The sequence below is a fragment of the Phyllobates terribilis genome, unplaced genomic scaffold (assembly GCF_046119375.1).
Source record: "Phyllobates terribilis strain yellow unplaced genomic scaffold, ASM4611937v1 Scaffold_2__4_contigs__length_985480577, whole genome shotgun sequence".
Taxonomy (NCBI): Eukaryota; Metazoa; Chordata; class Amphibia; order Anura; family Dendrobatidae; genus Phyllobates; species Phyllobates terribilis.
In genome coordinates this window covers 632,622,520-632,648,024 of record NW_027362762.1, presented here as the reverse complement: position 1 = coordinate 632,648,024, position 25,505 = coordinate 632,622,520, and positions in this window count along the sequence as shown.

Genomic DNA, 25,505 nt, shown 5'->3' with positions numbered 1-25,505 from the left:
TTAAAAATGCGTCGGAACTCTTCCATTGTTCTCAGAATTCTGCTGAAGTTTAAAAATGCTTCGGAACACTTCCATTGTTCTGAGAATTCCGCTGATGTTTAAAAATGCTTCGGAACTCTTCCATTGTTCTAGGAATTCCGCTGCAGTTTAAAAATGCATCAGAACTCTTCCTTTGTTCTAGGAATTCCGCTGCAGTTTAAAAATGCTTCGGAACTCTTCCATTTTTCTCGGCATTCCGATGACGTTTAAAAATGCTTCGGAACTCTTCCATTGTTCTCGGAATTCCGCTGCAGTTTAAAAATGCATCAGAACTCTTCCTTTGTTCTAGGAATTCCGCTGCAGTTTAAAAATGCTTCGGAACTCTTCCATTTTTCTCGGCATTCCGATGACGTTTAAAAATGCTTCGGAACTCTTCCATTGTTCTCGGAATTCCGCTGCAGTTTAAAAATGCTTCGGAACTCTTCCATTGTTCTCGGAATTCCGCTGAAGTTTAAAAATGCTTCGGAACTCTTCCATTGTTCTCGGAATTCCGCTGAAGATTAAAAATGCTTCGGAACTCTTCCATTGTTCTCAGAATTCCGCTGACGTTTAAAAATGCTTCGGAACTCTTCCATTGTTCTCGGAATTCTGCTGACGTTTAAAAATGCGTCAGAACTCTTCCATTGTTCTCGGCATTCCGCTGACGTTTAAAAATGCTTCGGAACTCTTCCATTGTTCTCGGAATTCCGTTGACGTCTAAAAATGCGTCGGAACTCTTCCATTGTTCTCGGAATTCCGCTGAAGATCAAAAATGCGTCGGAACTCTTCCATTGTTCTCGGCATTCCGCTGACATTTAAAAATGCTTCGGAACTCTTCCATTGTTCTCGGAATTCCGCTGAAGTTTAAAAATGCGTCGGAACTCTTCCATTGTTCTCGGAATTCCGCTGACGTTTAAAAATGCGTCGGAACTCTTCCATTGTTCTCAGAATTCTGCTGAAGTTTAAAAATGCTTCGGAACACTTCCATTGTTCTGAGAATTCCGCTGACGTTTAAAAATGCTTCGGAACTCTTCCATTGTTCTAGGAATTCCGCTGCAGTTTAAAAATGCATCAGAACTCTTCCATTGTTCTAGGAATTCCGCTGCAGTTTAAAAATGCTTCGGAACTCTTCCATTTTTCTCGGCATTCCGCTGACGTTTAAAAATGCTTCGGAACTCTTCCATTTTTCTCGGCATTCCGCTGACGTTTAAAAATGCTTCGGAACTCTTCCATTGTTCTCGGAATTCCGCTGAAGTTTAAAAATGCGTCGGAACTCTTCCATTGTTCTCGGAATTCCGCTGACGTTTAAAAATGCATCGGAACTATTCCATTGTTCTCAGAATTCTGCTGAAGTTTAAAAATGCTTCGGAACACTTCCATTGTTCTGAGAATTCCGCTGACGTTTAAAAATGCTTCGGAACTCTTCCATTGTTCTAGGAATTCCGCTGCAGTTTAAAAATGCATCAGAACTCTTCCATTGTTCTAGGAATTCCGCTGCAGTTTAAAAATGCTTCGGAACTCTTCCATTTTTCTCGGCATTCCGCTGACGTTTAAAAATGCTTCGGAACTCTTCCATTTTTCTCGGCATTCCGCTGACGTTTAAAAATGCTTCGGAACTCTTCCATTGTTCTCGGAATTCCGTTGACGTTTAAAAATGCGTCGGAACTCTTCCATTGTTCTCGGCATTCCGCTGACATTTAAAAATGCTTCGGAACTCTTCCATTGTTCTCGGAATTGCGCTGAAGTTTAAAAATGCTTCGGAACTCTTCCATTGTTCTCGGAATTCCGCTGACGTTTAAAAATGCGTCGGAACTCTTCCATTGTTCTCAGAATTCTGCTGAAGTTTAAAAATGCTTCGGAACACTTCCATTGTTCTGAGAATTCCGCTGACGTTTAAAAATGCTTCGGAACTCTTCCATTGTTCTAGGAATTCCGCTGCAGTTTAAAAATGCATCAGAACTCTTCCTTTGTTCTAGGAATTCCGCTGCAGTTTAAAAATGCTTCGGAACTCTTCCATTTTTCTCGGCATTCCGATGACGTTTAAAAATGCTTCGGAACTCTTCCATTGTTCTCGGAATTCCGCTGCAGTTTAAAAATGCTTCGGAACTCTTCCATTGTTCTCGGAATTCCGCTGAAGTTTAAAAATGCTTCGGAACTCTTCCATTGTTCTCGGAATTCCGCTGAAGATTAAAAATGCTTCGGAACTCTTCCATTGTTCTCAGAATTCCGCTGACGTTTAAAAATGCTTCGGAACTCTTCCATTGTTCTCGGAATTCTGCTGACGTTTAAAAATGTGTCAGAACTCTTCCATTGTTCTCGGCATTCCGCTGACGTTTAAAAATGCTTCGGAACTCTTCCATTGTTCTCGGAATTCCGCTGAAGATCAAAAATGCTTCGGAACTCTTCCTTTGTTCTCGGAATTCCGCTGATGTTTAAAAATGCTTCGGAACTCTTCCACTGTTCTCGGAATTCCGCTGAAGTTTAAAAATGCTTCGGAACTCTTCCATTGTTCTCGGAATTCTGATGAAGTTTAAAAATGCTTCGGAACACTTCCATTGTTCTGAGAATTCCGCTGACGTTTAAAAATGCTTCGGAACGCCTCCATTGTTCTCGGAATTCTGCTAAAGTTTAAAAATGCTTCGGAACTCTTCCACTGTTCTCGGAATTCTGCTGAAATTTTAAAATGCTTCGGAACTCTTGTATTGTTCTAGAAATTCCGCTGAAGTTTAAAAATGCATCAGAACTCTTCCATTGTTCTAGGAATTCCGCTGCAGTTTAAAAATGCTTCGGAACTCTTCCATTTTTCTCGGAATTCTGCTGAAGTTTAAAAATGCTTTGGAGCTCTTCCATTGTTCTGAGAATACTGCTGACGTTTAAAAATGCTTCGGAACTCTTCCATTGTTCTCGGAATTCTGCTGAAGTTAAAAATGCTTCGCAACTCTTCCATTTTTCTCGGAATTCCGCTGAAGTTTAAAAATGCTTCGGAACTCTTACATTGTTCTCGGAATTCCGCTGACCTTTAAAAATGCGTCGGAACTCTTCCATTGCTCTCGAAATTCTGCTGAAGTTGAAAAATGCTTCGGAACTCTTCCATTGTTCTCGGAATTCCGTTGACGTTTAAAAATGCGTCAGAACTCTTCCATTGTTCTCGGCATTCCGCTGACATTTAAAAATGCTTCGGAACTCTTCCATTGTTCTCGGAATTCCGCTGAAGTTTAAAAATGCTTCGGAACTCTTCCACTGTTCTCGGAATTCCGCTGAAGTTTAAAAATGCTTCGGAACTCTTCCATTTTTCTCGGCATTCCGCTGACGTTTAAAAATGCTTCGGAACTCTTCCATTGTTCTCGGAATTCCGCTGAAGATCAAAAATGCTTCGGAACTCTTCCTTTGTTCTCGGAATTCCGCTGATGTTTAAAAATGCTTTGGAACTCTTCCACTGTTCTCGGAATTCCGCTGAAGTTTAAAAATGCTTCGGAACTCTTCCATTGTTCTTGGAATTCTGCTGAAGTTTAAAAATGCTTCGGAACACTTCCATTGTTCTGAGAATTCCGCTGACGTTTAAAAACGCTTCGGAACGCCTCCATTGTTCTCGGAATTCTGCTAAAGTTTAAAAATGCGTCGGAACTCTTCCATTGTTCTCGGCATTCCGCTGACGTTTAAAAATGCTTCGGAACTCTTCCATTGTTCTCAGAATTCCGCTGAAGATCAAAAATGCTTCGGAACTCTTCCTTTGTTCTCGGAATTCCGCTGATGTTTAAAAATGCTTCGGAACTCTTCCACTGTTCTCGGAATTCCGCTGAAGTTTAAAAATGCTTCGGAACTCTTCCATTGTTCTCGGAATTCCGCTGACGTTTAAAAATGCGTCAGAACTCTTCCATTGTTCTCGGCATTCCGCTGACATTTAAAAATGCTTCGGAACTCTTCCATTGTTCTCGGAATTCCGCTGAAGTTTAAAAATGCTTCGGAACTCTTCCACTGTTCTCGGAATTCCGCTGAAGTTTAAAAATGCTTCGGAACTCTTCCATTGTTCTCGGCATTCCGCTGACGTTTAAAAATGCTTCGGAACTCTTCCATTGTTCTCGGAATTCCGCTGAAGATCAAAAATGCTTCGGAACTCTTCCTTTGTTCTCGGAATTCCGCTGATGTTTAAAAATGCTTCGGAACTCTTCCATTGTTCTCGGAATTCCGCTGAAGATCAAAAATGCTTCGGAACTCTTCCTTTGTTCTCGGAATTCCGCTGATGTTTAAAAATGCTTTGGAACTCTTCCACTGTTCTCGGAATTCCGCTGAAGTTTAAAAATGCTTCGGAACTCTTCCATTGTTCTCGGAATTCCGCTGACATTTAAAAATGCGTCGGAACTCTTCCATTGTTCTCGGCATTCCGCTGACGTTTAAAAATGCTTCGGAACTCTTCCATTGTTCTCAGAATTCCGCTGAAGATCAAAAATGCTTCGGAACTCTTCCTTTGTTCTCGGAATTCCGCTGATGTTTAAAAATGCTTCGGAACTCTTCCACTGTTCTCGGAATTCCGCTGACGTTTAAAAATGCGTCGGAACTCTTCCATTGTTCTCAGAATTCTGCTGAAATTTAAAAATGCTTCGGAACACTTCCATTGTTCTGAGAATTCCGCTGACGTTTAAAAATGCTTCGGAACTCTTCCATTGTTCTAGGAATTCCGCTGCAGTTTAAAAATGCATCAGAACTCTTCCATTGTTCTAGGAATTCCGCTGCAGTTTAAAAATGCTTCGGAACTCTTCCATTTTTCTCGGCATTCCGCTGACGTTTAAAAATGCTTCGGAACTCTTCCATTTTTCTCGGCATTCCGCTGACGTTTAAAAATGCTTCGGAACTCTTCCATTGTTCTCGGAATTCCGTTGACGTTTAAAAATGCGTCGGAACTCTTCCATTGTTCTCGGCATTCCGCTGACATTTAAAAATGCTTCGGAACTCTTCCATTGTTCTCGGAATTGCGCTGAAGTTTAAAAATGCTTCGGAACTCTTCCATTGTTCTCGGAATTCCGCTGACGTTTAAAAATGCGTCGGAACTCTTCCATTGTTCTCAGAATTCTGCTGAAGTTTAAAAATGCTTCGGAACACTTCCATTGTTCTGAGAATTCCGCTGATGTTTAAAAATGCTTCGGAACTCTTCCATTGTTCTAGGAATTCCGCTGCAGTTTAAAAATGCATCAGAACTCTTCCTTTGTTCTAGGAATTCCGCTGCAGTTTAAAAATGCTTCGGAACTCTTCCATTTTTCTCGGCATTCCGATGACGTTTAAAAATGCTTCGGAACTCTTCCATTGTTCTCGGAATTCCGCTGCAGTTTAAAAATGCATCAGAACTCTTCCTTTGTTCTAGGAATTCCGCTGCAGTTTAAAAATGCTTCGGAACTCTTCCATTTTTCTCGGCATTCCGATGACGTTTAAAAATGCTTCGGAACTCTTCCATTGTTCTCGGAATTCCGCTGCAGTTTAAAAATGCTTCGGAACTCTTCCATTGTTCTCGGAATTCCGCTGAAGTTTAAAAATGCTTCGGAACTCTTCCATTGTTCTCGGAATTCCGCTGAAGATTAAAAATGCTTCGGAACTCTTCCATTGTTCTCAGAATTCCGCTGACGTTTAAAAATGCTTCGGAACTCTTCCATTGTTCTCGGAATTCTGCTGACGTTTAAAAATGCGTCAGAACTCTTCCATTGTTCTCGGCATTCCGCTGACGTTTAAAAATGCTTCGGAACTCTTCCATTGTTCTCGGAATTCCGTTGACGTCTAAAAATGCGTCGGAACTCTTCCATTGTTCTCGGAATTCCGCTGAAGATCAAAAATGCGTCGGAACTCTTCCATTGTTCTCGGCATTCCGCTGACATTTAAAAATGCTTCGGAACTCTTCCATTGTTCTCGGAATTCCGCTGAAGTTTAAAAATGCGTCGGAACTCTTCCATTGTTCTCGGAATTCCGCTGACGTTTAAAAATGCGTCGGAACTCTTCCATTGTTCTCAGAATTCTGCTGAAGTTTAAAAATGCTTCGGAACACTTCCATTGTTCTGAGAATTCCGCTGACGTTTAAAAATGCTTCGGAACTCTTCCATTGTTCTAGGAATTCCGCTGCAGTTTAAAAATGCATCAGAACTCTTCCATTGTTCTAGGAATTCCGCTGCAGTTTAAAAATGCTTCGGAACTCTTCCATTTTTCTCGGCATTCCGCTGACGTTTAAAAATGCTTCGGAACTCTTCCATTTTTCTCGGCATTCCGCTGACGTTTAAAAATGCTTCGGAACTCTTCCATTGTTCTCGGAATTCCGCTGAAGTTTAAAAATGCGTCGGAACTCTTCCATTGTTCTCGGAATTCCGCTGACGTTTAAAAATGCATCGGAACTATTCCATTGTTCTCAGAATTCTGCTGAAGTTTAAAAATGCTTCGGAACACTTCCATTGTTCTGAGAATTCCGCTGCCGTTTAAAAATGCTTCGGAACTCTTCCATTGTTCTAGGAATTCCGCTGCAGTTTAAAAATGCATCAGAACTCTTCCATTGTTCTAGGAATTCCGCTGCAGTTTAAAAATGCTTCGGAACTCTTCCATTTTTCTCGGCATTCCGCTGACGTTTAAAAATGCTTCGGAACTCTTCCATTTTTCTCGGCATTCCGCTGACGTTTAAAAATGCTTCGGAACTCTTCCATTGTTCTCGGAATTCCGTTGACGTTTAAAAATGCGTCGGAACTCTTCCATTGTTCTCGGCATTCCGCTGACATTTAAAAATGCTTCGGAACTCTTCCATTGTTCTCGGAATTGCGCTGAAGTTTAAAAATGCTTCGGAACTCTTCCATTGTTCTCGGAATTCCGCTGACGTTTAAAAATGCGTCGGAACTCTTCCATTGTTCTCAGAATTCTGCTGAAGTTTAAAAATGCTTCGGAACACTTCCATTGTTCTGAGAATTCCGCTGACGTTTAAAAATGCTTCGGAACTCTTCCATTGTTCTAGGAATTCCGCTGCAGTTTAAAAATGCATCAGAACTCTTCCTTTGTTCTAGGAATTCCGCTGCAGTTTAAAAATGCTTCGGAACTCTTCCATTTTTCTCGGCATTCCGATGACGTTTAAAAATGCTTCGGAACTCTTCCATTGTTCTCGGAATTCCGCTGCAGTTTAAAAATGCTTCGGAACTCTTCCATTGTTCTCGGAATTCCGCTGAAGTTTAAAAATGCTTCGGAACTCTTCCATTGTTCTCGGAATTCCGCTGAAGATTAAAAATGCTTCGGAACTCTTCCATTGTTCTCAGAATTCCGCTGACGTTTAAAAATGCTTCGGAACTCTTCCATTGTTCTCGGAATTCTGCTGACGTTTAAAAATGTGTCAGAACTCTTCCATTGTTCTCGGCATTCCGCTGACGTTTAAAAATGCTTCGGAACTCTTCCATTGTTCTCGGAATTCCGCTGAAGATCAAAAATGCTTCGGAACTCTTCCTTTGTTCTCGGAATTCCGCTGATGTTTAAAAATGCTTCGGAACTCTTCCACTGTTCTCGGAATTCCGCTGAAGTTTAAAAATGCTTCGGAACTCTTCCATTGTTCTCGGAATTCTGATGAAGTTTAAAAATGCTTCGGAACACTTCCATTGTTCTGAGAATTCCGCTGACGTTTAAAAATGCTTCGGAACGCCTCCATTGTTCTCGGAATTCTGCTAAAGTTTAAAAATGCTTCGGAACTCTTCCACTGTTCTCGGAATTCTGCTGAAATTTTAAAATGCTTCGGAACTCTTGTATTGTTCTAGAAATTCCGCTGAAGTTTAAAAATGCATCAGAACTCTTCCATTGTTCTAGGAATTCCGCTGCAGTTTAAAAATGCTTCGGAACTCTTCCATTTTTCTCGGAATTCTGCTGAAGTTTAAAAATGCTTTGGAGCTCTTCCATTGTTCTGAGAATACTGCTGACGTTTAAAAATGCTTCGGAACTCTTCCATTGTTCTCGGAATTCTGCTGAAGTTAAAAATGCTTCGCAACTCTTCCATTTTTCTCGGAATTCCGCTGAAGTTTAAAAATGCTTCGGAACTCTTACATTGTTCTCGGAATTCCGCTGACCTTTAAAAATGCGTCGGAACTCTTCCATTGCTCTCGAAATTCTGCTGAAGTTGAAAAATGCTTCGGAACTCTTCCATTGTTCTCGGAATTCCGTTGACGTTTAAAAATGCGTCAGAACTCTTCCATTGTTCTCGGCATTCCGCTGACATTTAAAAATGCTTCGGAACTCTTCCATTGTTCTCGGAATTCCGCTGAAGTTTAAAAATGCTTCGGAACTCTTCCACTGTTCTCGGAATTCCGCTGAAGTTTAAAAATGCTTCGGAACTCTTCCATTTTTCTCGGCATTCCGCTGACGTTTAAAAATGCTTCGGAACTCTTCCATTGTTCTCGGAATTCCGCTGAAGATCAAAAATGCTTCGGAACTCTTCCTTTGTTCTCGGAATTCCGCTGATGTTTAAAAATGCTTTGGAACTCTTCCACTGTTCTCGGAATTCCGCTGAAGTTTAAAAATGCTTCGGAACTCTTCCATTGTTCTTGGAATTCTGCTGAAGTTTAAAAATGCTTCGGAACACTTCCATTGTTCTGAGAATTCCGCTGACGTTTAAAAACGCTTCGGAACGCCTCCATTGTTCTCGGAATTCTGCTAAAGTTTAAAAATGCGTCGGAACTCTTCCATTGTTCTCGGCATTCCGCTGACGTTTAAAAATGCTTCGGAACTCTTCCATTGTTCTCAGAATTCCGCTGAAGATCAAAAATGCTTCGGAACTCTTCCTTTGTTCTCGGAATTCCGCTGATGTTTAAAAATGCTTCGGAACTCTTCCACTGTTCTCGGAATTCCGCTGAAGTTTAAAAATGCTTCGGAACTCTTCCATTGTTCTCGGAATTCCGCTGACGTTTAAAAATGCGTCAGAACTCTTCCATTGTTCTCGGCATTCCGCTGACATTTAAAAATGCTTCGGAACTCTTCCATTGTTCTCGGAATTCCGCTGAAGTTTAAAAATGCTTCGGAACTCTTCCACTGTTCTCGGAATTCCGCTGAAGTTTAAAAATGCTTCGGAACTCTTCCATTGTTCTCGGCATTCCGCTGACGTTTAAAAATGCTTCGGAACTCTTCCATTGTTCTCGGAATTCCGCTGAAGATCAAAAATGCTTCGGAACTCTTCCTTTGTTCTCGGAATTCCGCTGATGTTTAAAAATGCTTTGGAACTCTTCCACTGTTCTCGGAATTCCGCTGAAGTTTAAAAATGCTTCGGAACTCTTCCATTGTTCTCGGAATTCCGCTGACGTTTAAAAATGCGTCGGAACTCTTCCATTGTTCTCGGCATTCCGCTGACGTTTAAAAATGCTTCGGAACTCTTCCATTGTTCTCAGAATTCCGCTGAAGATCAAAAATGCTTCGGAACTCTTCCTTTGTTCTCGGAATTCCGCTGATGTTTAAAAATGCTTCGGAACTCTTCCACTGTTCTCGGAATTCCGCTGACGTTTAAAAATGCGTCGGAACTCTTCCATTGTTCTCAGAATTCTGCTGAAGTTTAAAAATGCTTCGGAACACTTCCATTGTTCTGAGAATTCCGCTGACGTTTAAAAATGCTTCGGAACTCTTCCATTGTTCTAGGAATTCCGCTGCAGTTTAAAAATGCATCAGAACTCTTCCATTGTTCTAGGAATTCCGCTGCAGTTTAAAAATGCTTCGGAACTCTTCCATTTTTCTCGGCATTCCGCTGACGTTTAAAAATGCTTCGGAACTCTTCCATTTTTCTCGGCATTCCGCTGACGTTTAAAAATGCTTCGGAACTCTTCCATTGTTCTCGGAATTCCGTTGACGTTTAAAAATGCGTCGGAACTCTTCCATTGTTCTCGGCATTCCGCTGACATTTAAAAATGCTTCGGAACTCTTCCATTGTTCTCGGAATTGCGCTGAAGTTTAAAAATGCTTCGGAACTCTTCCATTGTTCTCGGAATTCCGCTGACGTTTAAAAATGCGTCGGAACTCTTCCATTGTTCTCAGAATTCTGCTGAAGTTTAAAAATGCTTCGGAACACTTCCATTGTTCTGAGAATTCCGCTGACGTTTAAAAATGCTTCGGAACTCTTCCATTGTTCTAGGAATTCCGCTGCAGTTTAAAAATGCATCAGAACTCTTCCTTTGTTCTAGGAATTCCGCTGCAGTTTAAAAATGCTTCGGAACTCTTCCATTTTTCTCGGCATTCCGATGACGTTTAAAAATGCTTCGGAACTCTTCCATTGTTCTCGGAATTCCGCTGCAGTTTAAAAATGCTTCGGAACTCTTCCATTGTTCTCGGAATTCCGCTGAAGTTTAAAAATGCTTCGGAACTCTTCCATTGTTCTCGGAATTCCGCTGAAGATTAAAAATGCTTCGGAACTCTTCCATTGTTCTCAGAATTCCGCTGACGTTTAAAAATGCTTCGGAACTCTTCCATTGTTCTCGGAATTCTGCTGACGTTTAAAAATGCGTCAGAACTCTTCCATTGTTCTCGGCATTCCGCTGACGTTTAAAAATGCTTCGGAACTCTTCCATTGTTCTCGGAATTCCGCTGAAGATCAAAAATGCTTCGGAACTCTTCCTTTGTTCTCGGAATTCCGCTGATGTTTAAAAATGCTTCGGAACTCTTCCACTGTTCTCGGAATTCTGCTGAAGTTTAAAAATGCTTCGGAATTCTTCCATTTTTCTCGGCATTCCGCTGACGTTTAAAAATGCTTCGGAACTCTTCCATTGTTCTCGGAATTCCGTTGACGTTTAAAAATGCGTCGGAACTCTTCCATTGTTCTCGGAATTCCGCTGAAGATCAAAAATGCTTCGGAACTCTTCCTTTGTTCTCGGAATTCCGCTGATGTTTAAAAATGCTTCGGAACTCTTCCACTGTTCTCGGAATTCCGCTGAAGTTTAAAAATGCTTCGGAACTCTTCCATTGTTCTCGGAATTCTGCTGAAGTTTAAAAATGCTTCGGAACACTTCCATTGTTCTGAGAATTCCGCTGACGTTTAAAAATGCTTCGGAACGCCTCCATTGTTCTCGGAATTCTGCTAAAGTTTAAAAATGCTTCGGAACTCTTCCACTGTTCTCGGAATTCTGCTGAAATTTTAAAATGCTTCGGAACTCTTGTATTGTTCTAGAAATTCCGCTGAAGTTTAAAAATGCATCAGAACTCTTCCATTGTTCTAGGAATTCCGCTGCAGTTTAAAAATGCTTCGGAACTCTTCCATTTTTCTCGGAATTCCGCTGAAGTTTAAAAATGCTTCGGAACTCTTCCATTGTTCTCGGAATTCTGCTGAAGTTTAAAAATGCTTCGGAACACTTCCATTGTTCTGAGAATTCCGCTGACGTTTAAAAATGCTTCGGAACGCCTCCATTGTTCTCGGAATTCTGCTAAAGTTTAAAAATGCTTCGGAACTCTTCCACTGTTCTCGGAATTCTGCTGAAATTTTAAAATGCTTCGGAACTCTTGTATTGTTCTAGAAATTCCGCTGAAGTTTAAAAATGCATCAGAACTCTTCCATTGTTCTAGGAATTCCGCTGCAGTTTAAAAATGCTTCGGAACTCTTCCATTTTTCTCGGAATTCTGCTGAAGTTTAAAAATGCTTTGGAGCTCTTCCATTGTTCTGAGAATACTGCTGACGTTTAAAAATGCGTCGGAACTCTTCTATTGTTCTCGGCATTCCGCTGACGTTTAAAAATGCTTCGGAACTCTTCCATTGTTCTCAGAATTCCGCTGAAGATCAAAAATGCTTCGGAACTCTTCCTTTGTTCTCGGAATTCCGCTGATGTTTAAAAATGCTTCGGAACTCTTCCACTGTTCTCGGAATTCCGCTGAAGTTTAAAAATGCTTCGGAACTCTTCCATTGTTCTCGGAATTCCGCTGACGTTTAAAAATGCGTCAGAACTCTTCCATTGTTCTCGGCATTCCGCTGACATTTAAAAATGCTTCGGAACTCTTCCATTGTTCTCGGAATTCCGCTGAAGTTTAAAAATGCTTCGGAACTCTTCCACTGTTCTCGGAATTCCGCTGAAGTTTAAAAATGCTTCGGAACTCTTCCATTGTTCTCGGCATTCCGCTGACGTTTAAAAATGCTTCGGAACTCTTCCATTGTTCTCGGAATTCCGCTGAAGATCAAAAATGCTTCGGAACTCTTCCTTTGTTCTCGGAATTCCGCTGATGTTTAAAAATGCTTTGGAACTCTTCCACTGTTCTCGGAATTCCGCTGAAGTTTAAAAATGCTTCGGAACTCTTCCATTGTTCTTGGAATTCTGCTGAAGTTTAAAAATGCTTCGGAACACTTCCATTGTTCTGAGAATTCCGCTGACGTTTAAAAACGCTTCGGAACGCCTCCATTGTTCTCGGAATTCTGCTAAAGTTTAAAAATGCTTCGGAACTCTTCCATTGTTCTCGGAATTCCGCTGACGTTTAAAAATGCGTCGGAACTCTTCCATTGTTCTCGGCATTCCGCTGACGTTTAAAAATGCTTCGGAACTCTTCCATTGTTCTCAGAATTCCGCTGAAGATCAAAAATGCTTCGGAACTCTTCCTTTGTTCTCGGAATTCCGCTGATGTTTAAAAATGCTTCGGAACTCTTCCACTGTTCTCGGAATTCCGCTGAAGTTTAAAAATGCTTCGGAACTCTTCCATTGTTCTCGGAATTCCGCTGACGTTTAAAAATGCGTCGGAACTCTTCCATTGTTCTCGGCATTCCGCTGACGTTTAAAAATGCTTCGGAACTCTTCCATTGTTCTCAGAATTCCGCTGAAGATCAAAAATGCTTCGGAACTCTTCCTTTGTTCTCGGAATTCCGCTGATGTTTAAAAATGCTTCGGAACTCTTCCACTGTTCTCGGAATTCCGCTGAAGTTTAAAAATGCTTCGGAACTCTTCCATTTTTCTCGGCATTCCGCTGACGTTTAAAAATGCTTCGGAACTCTTCCATTGTTCTCGGAATTCCGTTGACGTTTAAAAATGCGTCGGAACTCTTCCATTGTTCTCGGAATTCCGCTGACGTTTAAAAATGCTTCGTAACTCTTCCATTTTTCTCGGCATTCCGCTGACGTTTAAAAATGCTTCGGAACTCTTCCATTGTTCTCGGAATTCCGTTGACGTTTAAAAATGCGTCGGAACTCTTCCATTGTTCTCGGCATTCCGCTGACATTTAAAAATGCTTCGGAACACTTCCATTGTTCTGAGAATTCCGCTGACGTTTAAAAATGCTTCGGAACACTTCCATTGTTCTGAGAATTCCGCTGACGTTTAAAAATGCGTCAGAACTCTTCCATTGTTCTCGGCATTCCGCTGACGTTTAAAAATGCTTCGGAACTCTTCCATTGTTCTCGGAATTCCGCTGAAGATCAAAAATGCTTCGGAACTCTTCCTTTGTTCTAGGAATTCCGCTGCAGTTTAAAAATGCTTCGGAACTCTTCCATTTTTCTCGGCATTCCGATGACGTTTAAAAATGCTTCGGAACTCTTCCATTGTTCTCGGAATTCCGCTGCAGTTTAAAAATGCTTCGGAACTCTTCCATTGTTCTCGGAATTCCGCTGAAGTTTAAAAATGCTTCGGAACTCTTCCATTGTTCTCGGAATTCCGCTGAAGATTAAAAATGCTTCGGAACTCTTCCATTGTTCTCAGAATTCCGCTGACGTTTAAAAATGCTTCGGAACTCTTCCATTGTTCTCGGAATTCTGCTGACGTTTAAAAATGCGTCAGAACTCTTCCATTGTTCTCGGCATTCCGCTGACGTTTAAAAATGCTTCGGAACTCTTCCATTGTTCTCGGAATTCCGTTGACGTCTAAAAATGCGTCGGAACTCTTCCATTGTTCTCGGAATTCCGCTGAAGATCAAAAATGCGTCGGAATTCTTCCATTGTTCTCGGCATTCCGCTGACATTTAAAAATGCTTCGGAACTCTTCCATTGTTCTCGGAATTCCGCTGAAGTTTAAAAATGCGTCGGAACTCTTCCATTGTTCTCGGAATTCCGCTGACGTTTAAAAATGCGTCGGAACTCTTCCATTGTTCTCAGAATTCTGCTGAAGTTTAAAAATGCTTCGGAACACTTCCATTGTTCTGAGAATTCCGCTGACGTTTAAAAATGCTTCGGAACTCTTCCATTGTTCTAGGAATTCCGCTGCAGTTTAAAAATGCATCAGAACTCTTCCATTGTTCTAGGAATTCCGCTGCAGTTTAAAAATGCTTCGGAACTCTTCCATTTTTCTCGGCATTCCGCTGACGTTTAAAAATGCTTCGGAACTCTTCCATTTTTCTCGGCATTCCGCTGACGTTTAAAAATGCTTCGGAACTCTTCCATTGTTCTCGGAATTCCGCTGAAGTTTAAAAATGCGTCGGAACTCTTCCATTGTTCTCGGAATTCCGCTGACGTTTAAAAATGCATCGGAACTCTTCCATTGTTCTCAGAATTCTGCTGAAGTTTAAAAATGCTTCGGAACACTTCCATTGTTCTGAGAATTCCGCTGACGTTTAAAAATGCTTCGGAACTCTTCCATTGTTCTAGGAATTCCGCTGCAGTTTAAAAATGCATCAGAACTCTTCCATTGTTCTAGGAATTCCGCTGCAGTTTAAAAATGCTTCGGAACTCTTCCATTTTTCTCGGCATTCCGCTGACGTTTAAAAATGCTTCGGAACTCTTCCATTTTTCTCGGCATTCCGCTGACGTTTAAAAATGCTTCGGAACTCTTCCATTGTTCTCGGAATTCCGTTGACGTTTAAAAATGCGTCGGAACTCTTCCATTGTTCTCGGCATTCCGCTGACATTTAAAAATGCTTCGGAACTCTTCCATTGTTCTCGGAATTGCGCTGAAGTTTAAAAATGCTTCGGAACTCTTCCATTGTTCTCGGAATTCCGCTGACGTTTAAAAATGCGTCGGAACTCTTCCATTGTTCTCAGAATTCTGCTGAAGTTTAAAAATGCTTCGGAACACTTCCATTGTTCTGAGAATTCCGCTGACGTTTAAAAATGCTTCGGAACTCTTCCATTGTTCTAGGAATTCCGCTGCAGTTTAAAAATGCATCAGAACTCTTCCTTTGTTCTAGGAATTCCGCTGCAGTTTAAAAATGCTTCGGAACTCTTCCATTTTTCTCGGCATTCCGATGACGTTTAAAAATGCTTCGGAACTCTTCCATTGTTCTCGGAATTCCGCTGCAGTTTAAAAATGCTTCGGAACTCTTCCATTGTTCTCGGAATTCCGCTGAAGTTTAAAAATGCTTCGGAACTCTTCCATTGTTCTCGGAATTCCGCTGAAGATTAAAAATGCTTCGGAACTCTTCCATTGTTCTCAGAATTCCGCTGACGTTTAAAAATGCTTCGGAACTCTTCCATTGTTCTCGGAATTCTGCTGACGTTTAAAAATGTGTCAGAACTCTTCCATTGTTCTCGGCATTCCGCTGACGTTTAAAAATGCTTCGGAACTCTTCCATTGTTCTCGGAATTCCGCTGAAGATCAAAAATGCTTCGGAACTCTTCCTTTGTTCTCGGAATTCCGCTGATGTTTAAAAATGCTTCGGAACTCTTCCACTGTTCTCGGAATTCCGCTGAAGTTTAAAAATGCTTCGGAACTCTTCCATTGTTCTCGGAATTCTGATGAAGTTTAAAAATGCTTCGGAACACTTCCATTGTTCTGAGAATTCCGCTGACGTTTAAAAATGCTTCGGAACGCCTCCATTGTTCTCGGAATTCTGCTAAAGTTTAAAAATGCTTCGGAACTCTTCCACTGTTCTCGGAATTCTGCTGAAATTTTAAAATGCTTCGGAACTCTTGTATTGTTCTAGAAATTCCGCTGAAGTTTAAAAATGCATCAGAACTCTTCCATTGTTCTAGGAATTCCGCTGCAGTTTAAAAATGCTTCGGAACTCTTCCATTTTTCTCGGAATTCTGCTGAAGTTTAAAAATGCTTTGGAGCTCTTCCATTGTTCTGAGAATACTGCTGACGTTTAAAAATGCTTCGGAACTCTTCCATTGTTCTCGGAATTCTGCTGAAGTTAAAAATGCTTCGCAACTCTTCCATTTTTCTCGGAATTCCGCTGAAGTTTAAAAATGCTTCGGAACTCTTACATTGTTCTCGGAATTCCGCTGACCTTTAAAAATGCGTCGGAACTCTTCCATTGCTCTCGAAATTCTGCTGAAGTTGAAAAATGCTTCGGAACTCTTCCATTGTTCTCGGAATTCCGTTGACGTTTAAAAATGCGTCAGAACTCTTCCATTGTTCTCGGCATTCCGCTGACATTTAAAAATGCTTCGGAACTCTTCCATTGTTCTCGGAATTCCGCTGAAGTTTAAAAATGCTTCGGAACTCTTCCACTGTTCTCGGAATTCCGCTGAAGTTTAAAAATGCTTCGGAACTCTTCCATTGTTCTCGGCATTCCGCTGACGTTTAAAAATGCTTCGGAACTCTTCCATTGTTCTCGGAATTCCGCTGAAGATCAAAAATGCTTCGGAACTCTTCCTTTGTTCTCGGAATTCCGCTGATGTTTAAAAATGCTTTGGAACTCTTCCACTGTTCTCGGAATTCCGCTGAAGTTTAAAAATGCTTCGGAACTCTTCCATTGTTCTTGGAATTCTGCTGAAGTTTAAAAATGCTTCGGAACACTTCCATTGTTCTGAGAATTCCGCTGACGTTTAAAAACGCTTCGGAACGCCTCCATTGTTCTCGGAATTCTGCTAAAGTTTAAAAATGCGTCGGAACTCTTCCATTGTTCTCGGCATTCCGCTGACGTTTAAAAATGCTTCGGAACTCTTCCATTGTTCTCAGAATTCCGCTGAAGATCAAAAATGCTTCGGAACTCTTCCTTTGTTCTCGGAATTCCGCTGATGTTTAAAAATGCTTCGGAACTCTTCCACTGTTCTCGGAATTCCGCTGAAGTTTAAAAATGCTTCGGAACTCTTCCATTGTTCTCGGAATTCCGCTGACGTTTAAAAATGCGTCAGAACTCTTCCATTGTTCTCGGCATTCCGCTGACATTTAAAAATGCTTCGGAACTCTTCCATTGTTCTCGGAATTCCGCTGAAGTTTAAAAATGCTTCGGAACTCTTCCACTGTTCTCGGAATTCCGCTGAAGTTTAAAAATGCTTCGGAACTCTTCCATTGTTCTCGGCATTCCGCTGACGTTTAAAAATGCTTCGGAACTCTTCCATTGTTCTCGGAATTCCGCTGAAGATCAAAAATGCTTCGGAACTCTTCCTTTGTTCTCGGAATTCCGCTGATGTTTAAAAATGCTTTGGAACTCTTCCACTGTTCTCGGAATTCCGCTGAAGTTTAAAAATGCTTCGGAACTCTTCCATTGTTCTCGGAATTCCGCTGACGTTTAAAAATGCGTCGGAACTCTTCCATTGTTCTCGGCATTCCGCTGACGTTTAAAAATGCTTCAGAACTCTTCCATTGTTCTCAGAATTCCGCTGAAGATCAAAAATGCTTCGGAACTCTTCCTTTGTTCTCGGAATTCCGCTGATGTTTAAAAATGCTTCGGAACTCTTCCACTGTTCTCGGAATTCCGCTGACGTTTAAAAATGCGTCGGAACTCTTCCATTGTTCTCAGAATTCTGCTGAAGTTTAAAAATGCTTCGGAACACTTCCATTGTTCTGAGAATTCCGCTGACGTTTAAAAATGCTTCGGAACTCTTCCATTGTTCTAGGAATTCCGCTGCAGTTTAAAAATGCATCAGAACTCTTCCATTGTTCTAGGAATTCCGCTGCAGTTTAAAAATGCTTCGGAACTCTTCCATTTTTCTCGGCATTCCGCTGACGTTTAAAAATGCTTCGGAACTCTTCCATTTTTCTCGGCATTCCGCTGACGTTTAAAAATGCTTCGGAACTCTTCCATTGTTCTCGGAATTCCGTTGACGTTTAAAAATGCGTCGGAACTCTTCCATTGTTCTCGGCATTCCGCTGACATTTAAAAATGCTTCGGAACTCTTCCATTGTTCTCGGAATTGCGCTGAAGTTTAAAAATGCTTCGGAACTCTTCCATTGTTCTCGGAATTCCGCTGACGTTTAAAAATGCGTCGGAACTCTTCCATTGTTCTCAGAATTCTGCTGAAGTTTAAAAATGCTTCGGAACACTTCCATTGTTCTGAGAATTCCGCTGACGTTTAAAAATGCTTCGGAACTCTTCCATTGTTCTAGGAATTCCGCTGCAGTTTAAAAATGCATCAGAACTCTTCCTTTGTTCTAGGAATTCCGCTGCAGTTTAAAAATGCTTCGGAACTCTTCCATTTTTCTCGGCATTCCGATGACGTTTAAAAATGCTTCGGAACTCTTCCATTGTTCTCGGAATTCCGCTGCAGTTTAAAAATGCTTCGGAACTCTTCCATTGTTCTCGGAATTCCGCTGAAGTTTAAAAATGCTTCGGAACTCTTCCATTGTTCTCGGAATTCCGCTGAAGATTAAAAATGCTTCGGAACTCTTCCATTGTTCTCAGAATTCCGCTGACGTTTAAAAATGCTTCGGAACTCTTCCATTGTTCTCGGAATTCTGCTGACGTTTAAAAATGCGTCAGAACTCTTCCATTGTTCTCGGCATTCCGCTGACGTTTAAAAATGCTTCGGAACTCTTCCATTGTTCTCGGAATTCCGCTGAAGATCAAAAATGCTTCGGAACTCTTCCTTTGTTCTCGGAATTCCGCTGATGTTTAAAAATGCTTCGGAACTCTTCCACTGTTCTCGGAATTCTGCTGAAGTTTAAAAATGCTTCGGAATTCTTCCATTTTTCTCGGCATTCCGCTGACGTTTAAAAATGCTTCGGAACTCTTCCATTGTTCTCGGAATTCCGTTGACGTTTAAAAATGCGTCGGAACTCTTCCATTGTTCTCGGAATTCCGCTGAAGATCAAAAATGCTTCGGAACTCTTCCTTTGTTCTCGGAATTCCGCTGATGTTTAAAAATGCTTCGGAACTCTTCCACTGTTCTCGGAATTCCGCTGAAGTTTAAAAATGCTTCGGAACTCTTCCATTGTTCTCGGAATTCTGCTGAAGTTTAAAAATGCTTCGGAACACTTCCATTGTTCTGAGAATTCCGCTGACGTTTAAAAATGCTTCGGAACGCCTCCATTGTTCTCGGAATTCTGCTAAAGTTTAAAAATGCTTCGGAACTCTTCCACTGTTCTCGGAATTCTGCTGAAATTTTAAAATGCTTCGGAACTCTTGTATTGTTCTAGAAATTCCGCTGAAGTTTAAAAATGCATCAGAACTCTTCCATTGTTCTAGGAATTCCGCTGCAGTTTAAAAATGCTTCGGAACTCTTCCATTTTTCTCGGAATTCCGCTGAAGTTTAAAAATGCTTCGGAACTCTTCCATTGTTCTCGGAATTCTGCTGAAGTTTAAAAATGCTTCGGAACACTTCCATTGTTCTGAGAATTCCGCTGACGTTTAAAAATGCTTCGGAACGCCTCCATTGTTCTCGGAATTCTGCTAAAGTTTAAAAATGCTTCGGAACTCTTCCACTGTTCTCGGAATTCTGCTGAAATTTTAAAATGCTTCGGAACTCTTGTATTGTTCTAGAAATTCCGCTGAAGTTTAAAAATGCATCAGAACTCTTCCATTGTTCTAGGAATTCCGCTGCAGTTTAAAAATGCTTCGGAACTCTTCCATTTTTCTCGGAATTCTGCTGAAGTTTAAAAATGCTTTGGAGCTCTTCCATTGTTCTGAGAATACTGCTGACGTTTAAAAATGCTTCGGAACTCTTCCATTGTTCTCGGAATTCTGCTGAAGTTAAAAATGCTTCGCAACTCTTCCATTTTTCTCGGAATTCCGCTGAAGTTTAAAAATGCTTCGGAACTCTTACATTGTTCTCGGAATTCCGCTGACCTTTAAAAATGCGTCGGAACTCTTCCATTGCTCTCGAAATTCTGCTGAAGTTGAAAAATGCTTCGGAACTCTTCCATTGTTCTCGGAATTCCGTTGACGTTTAAAAATGCGTCAGAACTCTTCCATTGTTCTCGGCATTCCGCTGACATTTAAAAATGCTTCGGAACTCTTCCATTGTTCTCGGAATTCCGCTGAAGTTTAAAAATGCTTCGGAACTCTTCCACTGTTCTCGGAATTCCGCTGAAGTTTAAAAATGCTTCGGAACTCTTCCATTGTTCTCGGCATTCCACTGACGTTTAAAAATGCTTCGGAACTCTTCCATTGTTCTCGGAATTCCGCTGAAGATCAAAAATGCTTCGGAACTCTTCCTTTGTTCTCGGAATTCCGCTGATGTTTAAAAATGCTTTGGAACTCTTCCACTGTTCTCGGAATTCCGCTGAAGTTTAAAAATGCTTCGGAACTCTTCCATTGTTCTTGGAATTCTGCTGAAGTTTAAAAATGCTTCGGAACACTTCCATTGTTCTGAGAATTCCGCTGACGTTTAAAAACGCTTCGGAACGCCTCCATTGTTCTCGGAATTCTGCTAAAGTTTAAAAATGCTTCGGAACTCTTCCATTGTTCTCGGAATTCCGCTGACGTTTAAAAATGCGTCGGAACTCTTCTATTGTTCTCGGCATTCCGCTGACGTTTAAAAATGCTTCGGAACTCTTCCATTGTTCTCAGAATTCCGCTGAAGATCAAAAATGCTTCGGAACTCTTCCTTTGTTCTCGGAATTCCGCTGATGTTTAAAAATGCTTCGGAACTCTTCCACTGTTCTCGGAATTCCGCTGAAGTTTAAAAATGCTTCGGAACTCTTCCATTGTTCTCGGAATTCCGCTGACGTTTAAAAATGCGTCAGAACTCTTCCATTGTTCTCGGCATTCCGCTGACATTTAAAAATGCTTCGGAACTCTTCCATTGTTCTCGGAATTCCGCTGAAGTTTAAAAATGCTTCGGAACTCTTCCACTGTTCTCGGAATTCCGCTGAAGTTTAAAAATGCTTCGGAACTCTTCCATTGTTCTCGGCATTCCGCTGACGTTTAAAAATGCTTCGGAACTCTTCCATTGTTCTCGGAATTCCGCTGAAGATCAAAAATGCTTCGGAACTCTTCCTTTGTTCTCGGAATTCCGCTGATGTTTAAAAATGCTTTGGAACTCTTCCACTGTTCTCGGAATTCCGCTGAAGTTTAAAAATGCTTCGGAACTCTTCCATTGTTCTTGGAATTCTGCTGAAGTTTAAAAATGCTTCGGAACACTTCCATTGTTCTGAGAATTCCGCTGACGTTTAAAAACGCTTCGGAACGCCTCCATTGTTCTCGGAATTCTGCTAAAGTTTAAAAATGCTTCGGAACTCTTCCATTGTTCTCGGAATTCCGCTGACGTTTAAAAATGCGTCGGAACTCTTCCATTGTTCTCGGCATTCCGCTGACGTTTAAAAATGCTTCGGAACTCTTCCATTGTTCTCAGAATTCCGCTGAAGATCAAAAATGCTTCGGAACTCTTCCTTTGTTCTCGGAATTCCGCTGATGTTTAAAAATGCTTCGGAACTCTTCCACTGTTCTCGGAATTCCGCTGAAGTTTAAAAATGCTTCGGAACTCTTCCATTGTTCTCGGAATTCCGCTGACGTTTAAAAATGCGTCGGAACTCTTCCATTGTTCTCGGCATTCCGCTGACGTTTAAAAATGCTTCGGAACTCTTCCATTGTTCTCAGAATTCCGCTGAAGATCAAAAATGCTTCGGAACTCTTCCTTTGTTCTCGGAATTCCGCTGATGTTTAAAAATGCTTCGGAACTCTTCCACTGTTCTCGGAATTCCGCTGAAGTTTAAAAATGCTTCGGAACTCTTCCATTTTTCTCGGCATTCCGCTGACGTTTAAAAATGCTTCGGAACTCTTCCATTGTTCTCGGAATTCCGTTGACGTTTAAAAATGCGTCGGAACTCTTCCATTGTTCTCGGAATTCCGCTGACGTTTAAAAATGCTTCGTAACTCTTCCATTTTTCTCGGCATTCCGCTGACGTTTAAAAATGCTTCGGAACTCTTCCATTGTTCTCGGAATTCCGTTGATGTTTAAAAATGCGTCGGAACTCTTCCATTGTTCTCGGCATTCCGCTGACATTTAAAAATGCTTCGGAACACTTCCATTGTTCTGAGAATTCCGCTGACGTTTAAAAATGCTTCGGAACACTTCCATTGTTCTGAGAATTCCGCTGACGTTTAAAAATGCGTCAGAACTCTTCCATTGTTCTCGGCATTCCGCTGACGTTTAAAAATGCTTCGGAACTCTTCCATTGTTCTCGGAATTCCGCTGAAGATCAAAAATGCTTCGGAACTCTTCCTTTGTTCTCGGAATTCCGCTGATGTTTAAAAATGCTTCGGAACTCTTCCACTGTTCTCGGAATTCTGCTGAAGTTTAAAAATGCTTCGGAACTCTTCCATTGTTCTCGGAATTTCGCTGAAGTTTAAAAATGCTTCGGAACTCTTCCATTGTTCTCGGCATTCCGCTGACGTTTAAAAATGCTTCGGAACTCTTCCATTGTTCTCAGAATTCCGCTGAAGATCAAAAATGCTTCGGAACTCTTCCTTTGTTCTCGGAATTCCGCTGATGTTTAAAAATGCGTCGGAACTCTTCCATTGTTCTCGGAATTCCGCTGAAGATCAAAAATGCGTCGGAACTCTTCCATTGTTCTCGGCATTCCGCTGACATTTAAAAATGCTTCGGAACTCTTCCATTGTTCTCGGAATTCCGCTGAAGTTTAAAAATGCGTCGGAACTCTTCCATTGTTCTCGGAATTCCGCTGACGTTTAAAAATGCGTCGGAACTCTTCCATTGTTCTCAGAATTCTGCTGAAGTTTAAAAATGCTTCGGAACACTTCCATTGTTCTGAGAATTCCGCTGACGTTTAAAAATGCTTCGGAACTCTTCCATTGTTCTAGGAATTCCGCTGCAGTTTAAAAATGCATCAGAACTCTTCCATTGTTCTAGGAATTCCGCTGCAGTTTAAAAATGCTTCGGAACTCTTCCATTTTTCTCGGCATTCCGCTGACATTTAAAAATGCTTCGGAACTCTTCCATTTTTCTCGGCATTCCGCTGACGTTTAAAAATGCTTCGGAACTCTTCCATTGTTCTCGGAATTCCGCTGAAGTTTAAAAATGCGTCGGAACTCTTCCATTGTTCTCGGAATTCCGCTGACGTTTAAAAATGCATCGGAACTCTTCCATTGTTCTCAGAATTCTGCTGAAGTTTAAAAATGCTTCGGAACACTTCCATTGTTCTGAGAATTCCGCTGACGTTTAAAAATGCTTCGGAACTCTTCCATTGTTCTAGGAATTCCGCTGCAGTTTAAAAATGCATCAGAACTCTTCCATTGTTCTAGGAATTCCGCTGCAGTTTAAAAATGCTTCGGAACTCTTCCATTTTTCTCGGCATTCCGCTGACGTTTAAAAATGCTTCGGAACTCTTCCATTTTTCTCGGCATTCCGCTGACGTTTAAAAATGCTTCGGAACTCTTCCATTGTTCTCGGAATTCCGTTGACGTTTAAAAATGCGTCGGAACTCTTCCATTGTTCTCGGCATTCCGCTGACATTTAAAAATGCTTCGGAACTCTTCCATTGTTCTCGGAATTGCGCTGAAGTTTAAAAATGCTTCGGAACTCTTCCATTGTTCTCGGAATTCCGCTGACGTTTAAAAATGCGTCGGAACTCTTCCATTGTTCTCAGAATTCTGCTGAAGTTTAAAAATGCTTCGGAACACTTCCATTGTTCTGAGAATTCCGCTGACGTTTAAAAATGCTTCGGAACTCTTCCATTGTTCTAGGAATTCCGCTGCAGTTTAAAAATGCATCAGAACTCTTCCTTTGTTCTAGGAATTCCGCTGCAGTTTAAAAATGCTTCGGAACTCTTCCATTTTTCTCGGCATTCCGATGACGTTTAAAAATGCTTCGGAACTCTTCCATTGTTCTCGGAATTCCGCTGCAGTTTAAAAATGCTTCGGAACTCTTCCATTGTTCTCGGAATTCCGCTGAAGTTTAAAAATGCTTCGGAACTCTTCCATTGTTCTCGGAATTCCGCTGAAGATTAAAAATGCTTCGGAACTCTTCCATTGTTCTCAGAATTCCGCTGACGTTTAAAAATGCTTCGGAACTCTTCCATTGTTCTCGGAATTCTGCTGACGTTTAAAAATGTGTCAGAACTCTTCCATTGTTCTCGGCATTCCGCTGACGTTTAAAAATGCTTCGGAACTCTTCCATTGTTCTCGGAATTCCGCTGAAGATCAAAAATGCTTCGGAACTCTTCCTTTGTTCTCGGAATTCCGCTGATGTTTAAAAATGCTTCGGAACTCTTCCACTGTTCTCGGAATTCCGCTGAAGTTTAAAAATGCTTCGGAACTCTTCCATTGTTCTCGGAATTCTGATGAAGTTTAAAAATGCTTCGGAACACTTCCATTGTTCTGAGAATTCCGCTGACGTTTAAAAATGCTTCGGAACGCCTCCATTGTTCTCGGAATTCTGCTAAAGTTTAAAAATGCTTCGGAACTCTTCCACTGTTCTCGGAATTCTGCTGAAATTTTAAAATGCTTCGGAACTCTTGTATTGTTCTAGAAATTCCGCTGAAGTTTAAAAATGCATCAGAACTCTTCCATTGTTCTAGGAATTCCGCTGCAGTTTAAAAATGCTTCGGAACTCTTCCATTTTTCTCGGAATTCTGCTGAAGTTTAAAAATGCTTTGGAGCTCTTCCATTGTTCTGAGAATACTGCTGACGTTTAAAAATGCTTCGGAACTCTTCCATTGTTCTCGGAATTCTGCTGAAGTTAAAAATGCTTCGCAACTCTTCCATTTTTCTCGGAATTCCGCTGAAGTTTAAAAATGCTTCGGAACTCTTACATTGTTCTCGGAATTCCGCTGACCTTTAAAAATGCGTCGGAACTCTTCCATTGCTCTCGAAATTCTGCTGAAGTTGAAAAATGCTTCGGAACTCTTCCATTGTTCTCGGAATTCCGTTGACGTTTAAAAATGCGTCAGAACTCTTCCATTGTTCTCGGCATTCCGCTGACATTTAAAAATGCTTCGGAACTCTTCCATTGTTCTCGGAATTCCGCTGAAGTTTAAAAATGCTTCGGAACTCTTCCACTGTTCTCGGAATTCCGCTGAAGTTTAAAAATGCTTCGGAACTCTTCCATTGTTCTCGGCATTCCGCTGACGTTTAAAAATGCTTCGGAACTCTTCCATTGTTCTCGGAATTCCGCTGAAGATCAAAAATGCTTCGGAACTCTTCCTTTGTTCTCGGAATTCCGCTGATGTTTAAAAATGCTTTGGAACTCTTCCACTGTTCTCGGAATTCCGCTGAAGTTTAAAAATGCTTCGGAACTCTTCCATTGTTCTTGGAATTCTGCTGAAGTTTAAAAATGCTTCGGAACACTTCCATTGTTCTGAGAATTCCGCTGACGTTTAAAAACGCTTCGGAACGCCTCCATTGTTCTCGGAATTCTGCTAAAGTTTAAAAATGCGTCGGAACTCTTCCATTGTTCTCGGCATTCCGCTGACGTTTAAAAATGCTTCGGAACTCTTCCATTGTTCTCAGAATTCCGCTGAAGATCAAAAATGCTTCGGAACTCTTCCTTTGTT